This window comes from Neopelma chrysocephalum, unplaced genomic scaffold, assembly GCF_003984885.1.
Source record: "Neopelma chrysocephalum unplaced genomic scaffold, ASM398488v2 Primary Assembly neopelma1_43, whole genome shotgun sequence".
In the NCBI taxonomy this organism is placed as follows: Eukaryota; Metazoa; Chordata; class Aves; order Passeriformes; family Pipridae; genus Neopelma; species Neopelma chrysocephalum.
In genome coordinates, this window is record NW_020897702.1 from 22,189,038 (window position 1) to 22,197,898 (window position 8,861).

The window sequence follows — 8,861 nt, forward strand, 5'->3', positions numbered from 1 at the left end:
GTTTGTGTTGGAAAGACCTTAAAGATCATCTCATTCCAACCCTCCTGCTGTGGGCAGGGACACCTTCCACTAGAGCAGATTGCTCAAAGCCCCATCCTACCTGGCCTTGAACACTGCCAGGGATGGGGCATCCAAAGTCTCTTTGAGCAACCTGTTCCAGTGTCTCACCACATTCACAGTAAAAAATTTCTTCCTGGTACCAAGTCTAAATCTGTCCTCTTTCAGTTTGAAGCAATTCCCTCTTGTCCTATCACTACATGCCCTTGTAAACAGTTCCTCTCCAGACTGCTCTTAGGCACCATTCAGGTCCCGAAAGGCCACAGTGTACGTGAGTACATGTTTATGCCAAGGTCTGAGCTGCTGTGGACTTCACTAACTAGTACAAGAGCAAGCAGAGTAGTGCTTGAGAGCTACTCGGTGGCTTGAGTGCCATTTCTTTTTTCCACCTTTGTGTGCGTGAGTGGATTTCTGCAAAAATATTTCCTCTAATATCTCTAGTGGAGTTCTCTTGGGATCTGTGAGCAGTAACTGTTGGCCTGTGGGACACATTCTGCTCAAGTGATGCCTATCACAGCTCTAACCAGCAGTGTTCTTGCCTAAGGCTTGGAGGTCACCTGCAGAAGTGTGACCCGCTCTTCAGAAACTACTCCAAGCCCATGAGGCTGATGAGGTCAGTGGTGTATGTGACTTGAAAACTTGAATGATTTTTATAGACTCTTCAGGGCTCTGAGGAAATTAATAAAATCTTAATTTCTGTCACTACATAGAGCATGACTTTGGAGCACTTCATCTCACTTGTAGAATAGGAAGGATCTTACAAACTTGAGCTGTCTTTAAAACCTGTCTTCCCGTGTGAGGATCATGCCAAAAAGTAAGGGGAAAGGGGGAATTTCTACTTACAGGAAATCCCATGCAAAGTAGAATAGAGCAGAAATAATGCCCTTCTCCAAGGATTCAAGAAGGGAGAGAACTTCAGAGAGCTAGAGACAAAATGGGTTTTTGATGACTCCAGGTGACTATAGTCTGGGACTTGCAGAGCCTGTGGATGTTCAACCTAGTTATCAAGCTGGTGCTTGGAATCCTATACCTGCTAAATAAATCTCAGGCCATTTTTCACACTCTTTACTTGATTTTTTGCTATGGTCAATCATCTTCAGACCAAAACGCTCTTAGGCTTGAAGCTCAGTGTTGGGATACAGCCTTTTTCATGTTAAAAAAATTAATAATCCAAATTACAGGCTTCTGAAGGTTGAGCTCAGTTCTTAATTGGTTGAGAGGTCTGTAATCTCTTTCATTAAATTTCTTATCTTCTCACTTTCTAGATTAAAACTTTACTCATTTGTTACCTCTGCAATCTTGAAGAGACACAGTTCACATGTGCAGAGTCTAATAAACAATATTTTGCTATCTGCTCTATGATAGAAACAAGATGTATAAGCAACTTAGTTTTTTGATAGCTCAGCTTTACTCTGAAAACTGAATTCTCATGTAGCTCTGTGAGCAAACAGTCCTCTTTAAGGGACATTGCAATTCTATGGGAATTGGGACAAAAATATCTTTTGAAAGAAATGGTGAAGAGGAAATCATAGACACTGACTCTTCGCTCTGTGGATTTTCTGACAGTCAATGCCTTGGGGGTTCAACAGGTGATCTGAATGCATATTGATGCCCTCAGAATCCTCTCAGTGTATTCTCTCAGATGCTGTGAGATGCCTGCAAGGCTTGGAAATGGAGAGAGGAACACTGGGCAAGAGCTGGGTGGGCAGAGATTTGATGACGGGAACATAGAAACCTGGTAATCTTGGGCAGCCTTTTCAGAAGGGATCAGAATTTGAACTCTTTTAAATACTGTGGGGTAGGAGGCAGGGAAATCTTTTTTCGTAGATGATTTAGCTCTGTGTGGGCTGAAAGATTGAAAGCATCAGGTAGTGCAGTGACCAGATACTCAACAAATGTCTTGAAGGCCAGCTTTTTGAATGGACTCCTGAAGAGAAGGCAGAGGACCAAACATTCTCTGGTCCGGATTTGTAGATTTTGGGGTGTAGATAATTTAAGAATACTGCCTTAAACTCAGTCTATTGAAATATTTTTTCCAGGCTGCATGAAAAATTTGTAATGCTTTCTGTTATCAAAAGCAGAACTTGAAGGAATCCTGTCCCTTACTAAAGATATGAACGCTGTTAGGGAACTTGGACATATTAATAAAACCAAAATAATACTCTATCCGTCTGCCCTGTGAAATTAAACATGTCAAGCAAATTGCTGAAACATTAGACTGAAACTTGGCAATTATGTTTGTGTGGCAATTTGATTCTGTTCTCCTAAAATACCTCTGGATAACATCCAACTGTAGCTCCGCTCTGATCCCAAGACTACCCTGCGGATGCCCTGAACACAGACGCATAAGCAGCAAGCTTTGATCTGTGTAGTTGCTTCAAAAAGTCTTGTTTGTTCTCAGAGGGCTTTCCATTTGGGAAAGGGCAACTGATACCATTCCAATTTTAACTCTGGAAGAGGAACAGAAAATAAAAAAGCTTTAGAGAAGCAAATTTTTGTCCAGACTGTGGAGCCAACTGGGTGTCTTATTCTGGCTTGTCAGGCTGCCTTCTTGTCTGGGGCTCTTTCTGAGTGGTTGACAACTGCATTAACTCTATGAAAATAAAAGCACTTTTGGGTGTGGCCTATAAACCCTGGTCTCCCATGACCATCCTCAGCCACAGTTGTCTCAATGAGTGCCTTACTGACCTGTATAAATGCACCATCTCTTCTCTTTGTCCTTTCACAATCATTGTTTGAAAAGCTTTCCTCTGCTTTTGCCTTAAAAATTACTTTTGAGGTAAAAGGTCCCTTTTATTTCATTGACTATAAAGTGTATGTGATAATTACAGGATAGTTGCTGTGTTAGCTGAGATACTGCAGTATTTCTGTAGGACAAAACCCTGCTCCAAGCAGGAGCAGTTCACCTTCTCTCACTCAAACCCCAAAGGCCACGGACAAGGAATTTCCTAAGTTTTCTGCTCAGCAGTGACAGTAGTATCTGTGTGGATGCTATTTATTGCACTGTAAATAATAGTTTAATGGACTTGCATGCAATAAAATGCTATTTTGTGCTAGTGTGTGGTTTTCAATAGTATGTCAGAGAATTACTTACGCCTTTTAATTTGCATCATTCAAGAAAGCAATATTTTACAAATGTGATTATGATATCAAGGGTTTGTGAAGTGAAGGGCAGACAGGCTTTTGCTTGCTCTAAAGATTTCCTGTCTAGTGAATGTAAGTCATAAACATGACAACTATGAGATTTTTATTTTGCTGTTTTTTTTCTTCTCTCCCCCCCTGCCTTGAGTCAGGCTTCTTTCCTTCTCCTGCATTTGGATCCTCTTAAAAATGACTAGTTTCAGGGCAAAAGGCAAGCATACCAACTAATCTGTGGAAGACTTGTCATTTGATAACTAAGTGCTGCTTTTAAAGTGAAACCTGTCTTGTCTTTTCAGCAGTGTCTGCTTAGTGGTACTCTTGGTCCAAAATGAGTCATGCTTCAATCCTTGAAAGCCCCACTGTCCTTGACTATCTTTTAAACTTTTTTTTTTTTAATTTGTTTGGGTTATTTTCTTTTGGTTGTTGTCAGGGAGCTGCTGGGATAGCTGAAGAAGCTCTACTTCTTACCTATTGTATCCCAGTTGCTGCACTAATTATTTACAGGGCTACTGTCTGACTTGCACTGTAGGTGTTGATCCTGTTGTGTGAAAGCCCCTGGTGCCTCCAGGGATCCAAATAAAGGATCTTTTTAAGAGTTAGGTGCCACAGACCCTGTGCTGTTTGTGATAGCAGTGACTTCAGTTTGGGCAGGATTCAGGCCTCCCATTCAGAGCAACAATACTATATGAAGCCTTTGGCTCATGGAATACATGAACTGGTTGTTGCTTGACTCCCCACAGGATAAAAGTCAGATTGGGTTGAACAGAGCTCAGACATGTTTTCCCCAGGATAAATGCTCAGCTCTAGCATATACTTATCTGGTAAATATTTACCTGTTAAGAGTGTGGAAAAGGGATGGGAAAGATCATCAACCGGTAGTACACTGGTTTCCTGAGCATTCATGCCATTGGATTTGGGCTCAAAGACATTGTGTGGGCAGCGATTGGCCTCTTGGACCTTGGCGCTTCCTGACTGTAAACCTGTCTACCTTGTCCCAGGTTGTGCTGGGGGTGACAGTAGTTATTTTAGGGCAGTTCCAGAGGAATCTGTGGGAAAAGATGAGGATTTAGGTAGTGCTGGAAAGAGGTTCTAGAAAAGCATCTGGCTTATACCTCTCTAATCACGAGTAACTACAGGGAACCAAAGGTGGGGGGTTATCGCACAGATTAAGTGATATCCTGGATGTAACTGCTGCATGGCTTCCTTGCTCTTAAAAGTCAGGTTTGTTTGGCACTGAGAAGCTTTAGGAGAGGTGTTTTTAGCTGCTGTGCTTTTGAAATCACTATGCTAAATCCCCTTGGAATTGCAAGAATATGTGCATATGCAGACAGGTATTGCTTAGATTTAATTGTTACAAAATACACCCTTGGAAACCTCATCTGTGATGGGGTTGGCATGTTCCTCACATTTTGCGAATTTTCAGAAGCTGTCAGGTATTACTGTGTGGGAAGTGTTGTAGGGCATTATGGGATAAATCCTGAAATCCTAATTCGGGCCAAACTCCCACTGTTTTCAGTGGGTGGCTTGCTGGCATTAAGGCCAAGTACCCCTTAGCTATCAAAGGTGACCCTTCTGTCTTTTTAAAGTCAAGTAGACTAAGACTTGGTGCCTATATCTTGTATTAGAGATCAAACTGCAGGATTGCAGCTCTTAAAATTTATACATGTGCTTAGGTTTGTGAACAAGAAGTTGATTAACTAAAAACATATCCAGTAACTGTTCTTTAGATTCTCAGTAATGCTGGTGAAATGCCAGAGATCTGGAAACAGAAATTAGCTGGTGATTTAGAGCAGTGGATGAAGAAGACTCTCAATCTGTAGGAGAAACACTGATGTTCTGAAAACTCTGCTTTTCATAAATGGAGAAAATATTACCCTTTTTATTTAAAAATGAAAACTTTAAGTTCTTTCAAAATATCAGCACAAATTTATTGAAACACTGTTTGCTCAGATAACTGGGTTTTTTTTTGGTAGGAGAATGTTTCTATGAAATGCCTGCAACTTTTGTCAGTATATTGCTTTCCAGTAAAATTGAATTTAATGTATTTTACAAGTTAATAGTTTGAAATTAGGTACCTGAAGTTCCTGACTGTCACCAAGTAGTTCAGATCATACACTGTTCTGGCTTCTTCTGTCTGTGCAAGAAAGAGGGAAGATGTTGTATTTGTTTTGGGAACACTTAAGAAACCAAACAATATTCCAACAGTAAAAAAAGAAAAATGGGCCAAACCCCTTCAGAAAATGTTGCTGTGCAAACCTTGTCTGTCAGGAAGCTTTCTCAGCTGAAATAAGAGCTCCTTTCCTTCACCTCGGTGGAGCATCACCATTAAAGTTTGACAGCCCACCTTGGTGTCAGCCTTGAATGTTGTGCCAGGGTAGCCTAAGAACTTGCTCAGCTGCAACTGAGGTGCTGAAGCCCACATGGTATTTTCTTCCTTCTGAGCATTTCTCAGATCATAGTGCAGCTGGGGGGAAGGGGGATGCGCCACCACATGCACTTCCCCTTAGGTGGTCTCTGCCTATTCATATTTCGATCTCTGGAGAACTCTTCTGTCACATCATCTGGACTCTAAGGAGAAGGAAGGGTTTTTGCATTCCTCCATGCCCCCTTTACCTTCCACCATTGGGTTTACCATCAGGATTGCATACACGGTTCTCTTTTTTTTTTTTTCTTTTTTTTTTTTTAAACTGAGAATGTGTTTCTTGTGCTAACTGAAGAAGCAGAAGCACCTCGAAGGGATTTTTTTTCATGCTCTCTGCTCTATAACTACCTGAATTGCTCTTCCTTTAAAGAGGTTATTGACTGATTGAAGGAGGGCAGAGCAAACAAGAAGTACTTGCACTTTCCCCCCCTCTTGTGCCTCCAAGATCACAAATGAGGTCTGTGTGAGATCTGGGACAAGAGCTTGCATCTCCCAAGTACCAGGACTGTGCTCCACATATTAAAATTCATAAAGAGGGTGTTGTAGAACTGATCCCAACTCTTCTACGGATTTTCTGCTCAAGGTTGTCACCACCTCTTTTAATTTGTCTTCATCACTAAACTGGGGCCTTGGATACCGAGGAGTAAAAAACACTTGCTTCAGACAAGTATTTTGAATGATTTTATGTATCTATTTCCTTTAAAGCCTCCCTTTCACTTTGTGTGGCTTGTAATTGCAAAATTGGTGAGGTTGATAGGAACCTCCGTGGGTAGTCTAGTCCAACCCCCACTTAAAGTGGTGGCAGCTGGAACAGTTCGCTCAGGGTCATGTCTAGTGGGGTTTTGAGCATCCCTAAGGATGGAAACTCCATTACTTTTCTGGGCAACTTGTTCTGTGGTTTTGTGTCCATCTCTGCCCTGCCTGCACTGAAAAAAAGTGTGTCTTTGTTGTGGGGTTTGTTGATCTTACATTTAAATGGATTTTCCTGTATTTCAGTTTGTGCCCATTGACTCTTGTCCTGTTGCTGGATACCACCAAGAGGAACCTGGTTCCATCTTCTTTACATCTCCATCAGGTATTTATGCTCATTGATAAGATCCCTCTGAACTTTTTCTTCTGCAGGCTGAAGAGCTCTTTCAGCCTCTCCTCATATGCGAAATACTCCAGTCCCTTAATCATCCTTGTGGACCTTTGCTGGACTCTCACCAGTATGTCCGCGTTTCTGTTGTACAGAGGAGGCAAGCACTTGTCCCAGCACTCCAGATGTGTCTCACCACCCCTGAGCAGAGGGGAAAGATCCCCTCCCTTGACCTGCTGGCACTCGTTTTTCCTAATGCAGCCCAGATACTGTGCTAGTTGACCTTGTTTGCTACAAAGGTGCTTTGGAGGCTCATGGTCAACTTGATGTCCACCTGGAATCTCAGGTCTTTCTCTGCTTTTTTGCTTAGTTTCTGCCAGTTGGTTCCCAGTCCATGCTCCTGAGCAGCAGGGCTTTGCATTTTCCTTTGTTGAACTTCACAAGGTTATGTTGGCCCATTTATCCACTGTGTCCATATCCCTCTGAGTGGCAGCACACCCATCTGGTCTGTCAGCTACTGCTCCCAATACTGTATCATCTTCAAGCTTCCTGAAAGTGCACTCTGTGCTGTCACCCGTAATCTTGCCTTTATGAAGAATCCAGGGCCCTGGGTGAAGTGTTTATTGAATCAAATCTTTCCACAGTTCTTGAAAGTACATTGCTGTTCACTTGGGAAAGTCAGACAGAGATGAGGTAGCTTCACTAGCACTAAAGGAACATTAAATACTCTGCCTTGTAGTGAAGGACTTTATTATTATTTAGGACTTTAATTCCTTGAATCTCTGATACTTCCTGCAGTACCAGCTCATGCCCTTTGCTAACACCATAGCAACCTGCTATAAATGTCCCTATATAATGTGGCTTGTTGGCCAAAAGCTGGACAAGGAGTGCTTTCTAGGGTCGGAAATCCATGGGGTTGGTAAGAAAAGTGCAATAGAATGAGAGAAAAATCCTATTTTTAATTAATAGTATGGCAAAGTGTTTTGTTTTTTTTTTCTTTTCAAAACTGTGCCCCAGAGGCAATAGGGGCACCAACTGAAATTCTCTCAGTGCTTTATCTATATCCCCCTCCCCCAAAACCCACATCCTAGGCACAGTCTAAATCTCTGGGCTAACAGATGGTATTGAGAGGAGGAGGGAGGGGAAACAATTTGCATCTAAATAGCTGAAATAAAAAAGGGTCATGTCCTACAGACCAACCCCACTCACCTGCTGTTTAAATCCCCCTGAGAAACAGGAAAACGCGCTTAGTTTTTTAATGTCTGCGTCAGCTGTACTTACTCTCTCAAGCTTTCTGCCCTAAAAAAAGCTGCAATCCTGTGCATCTTTCTGTATGGATTCTGTTCTGACCCCAAAACGATGAACTCTTAAGGATTTGGTTCTTTGAATGCAGTTGACAGCTCTGTCACTATTGTTCGGCTCCTCATCAGAGTGACTGTTACTGATGGCTATTGTAATTAGCGCAAGCAGTAATGATACAGAGAAGGTTCAAACCAAATATTACCTTTTCAGTCAGCTTCCTACTCATATGGCTGCCTGAGTGTCTTCAGAGGTGCTCTTGCCTTGTGGTCCTGTGGCCTCATGCCGCAATATTCTGCGCTGGGTTTGTGTGTGTAAGTGAGATGGAGTTTGGACAGCCCTAGTGACCACCAAGCTGTAGCCCAGCAGTGATCCTGATCTTGCAGGACTGTGGCATGGCTTGGTGTTGGATGGCCGTGCTTAATCCTGCGGGCATGCAAAGCCAAGTTGTTGTGGCTTTCTGACTCTGTCCTGTAAAAATTTGGCAGGTTTGACTAAGACCTTGCTGCTTTGGTAGTGATTTTGTTCTGGAGTGTAAAGGTCACTCACCCACCACTTCTACACATTCTGGGTCTACCCCTCTGTCAAGCAGCACGAAGTGAGCTTTTGTCTGCTCGGGCAAACTTTCTTAAGGCTATGGAAAGCCTGTAATAAGGAAAATCTTCCCGGTTCTTCATAATCATGTGCACATTCACCACACTCAGCCATCCTGCCTTGTCTCCCAACGATATTTGAAGGATGCAGGATTTGAACTTCACAGCTGAAGTTTAGTCTTAGTATGAAACACCAGGATGAGCAAAACCTGTTTCTAACCACCAGTTCCTTCGACCCACCAGTTCCTTCGACTTCTACACTCAAATGCTA

The 8,861-nt window shown here is 42.4% G+C and overlaps 1 protein-coding gene across 6 annotated transcripts in view; it reads left to right on the forward strand.

Moving 5' to 3' along the window:
- PAK1 (p21 (RAC1) activated kinase 1) overlaps positions 1 to 8,861 on the forward strand; it is a 75,959-nt gene that overhangs the window by 19,956 nt on the left and 47,142 nt on the right. The window contains exon 1 of one of the 6 annotated variants that reach the window (XM_027677595.1): positions 6,617 to 6,695. The exons of the other annotated variants lie outside the window; for them this stretch is intronic. The gene's annotated coding sequence lies outside the window, so the exon portion shown is untranslated. Of the gene's footprint in view, positions 1 to 6,616; positions 6,696 to 8,861 lie in introns of those variants that run through there. 6 annotated transcript variants of the gene reach the window in all.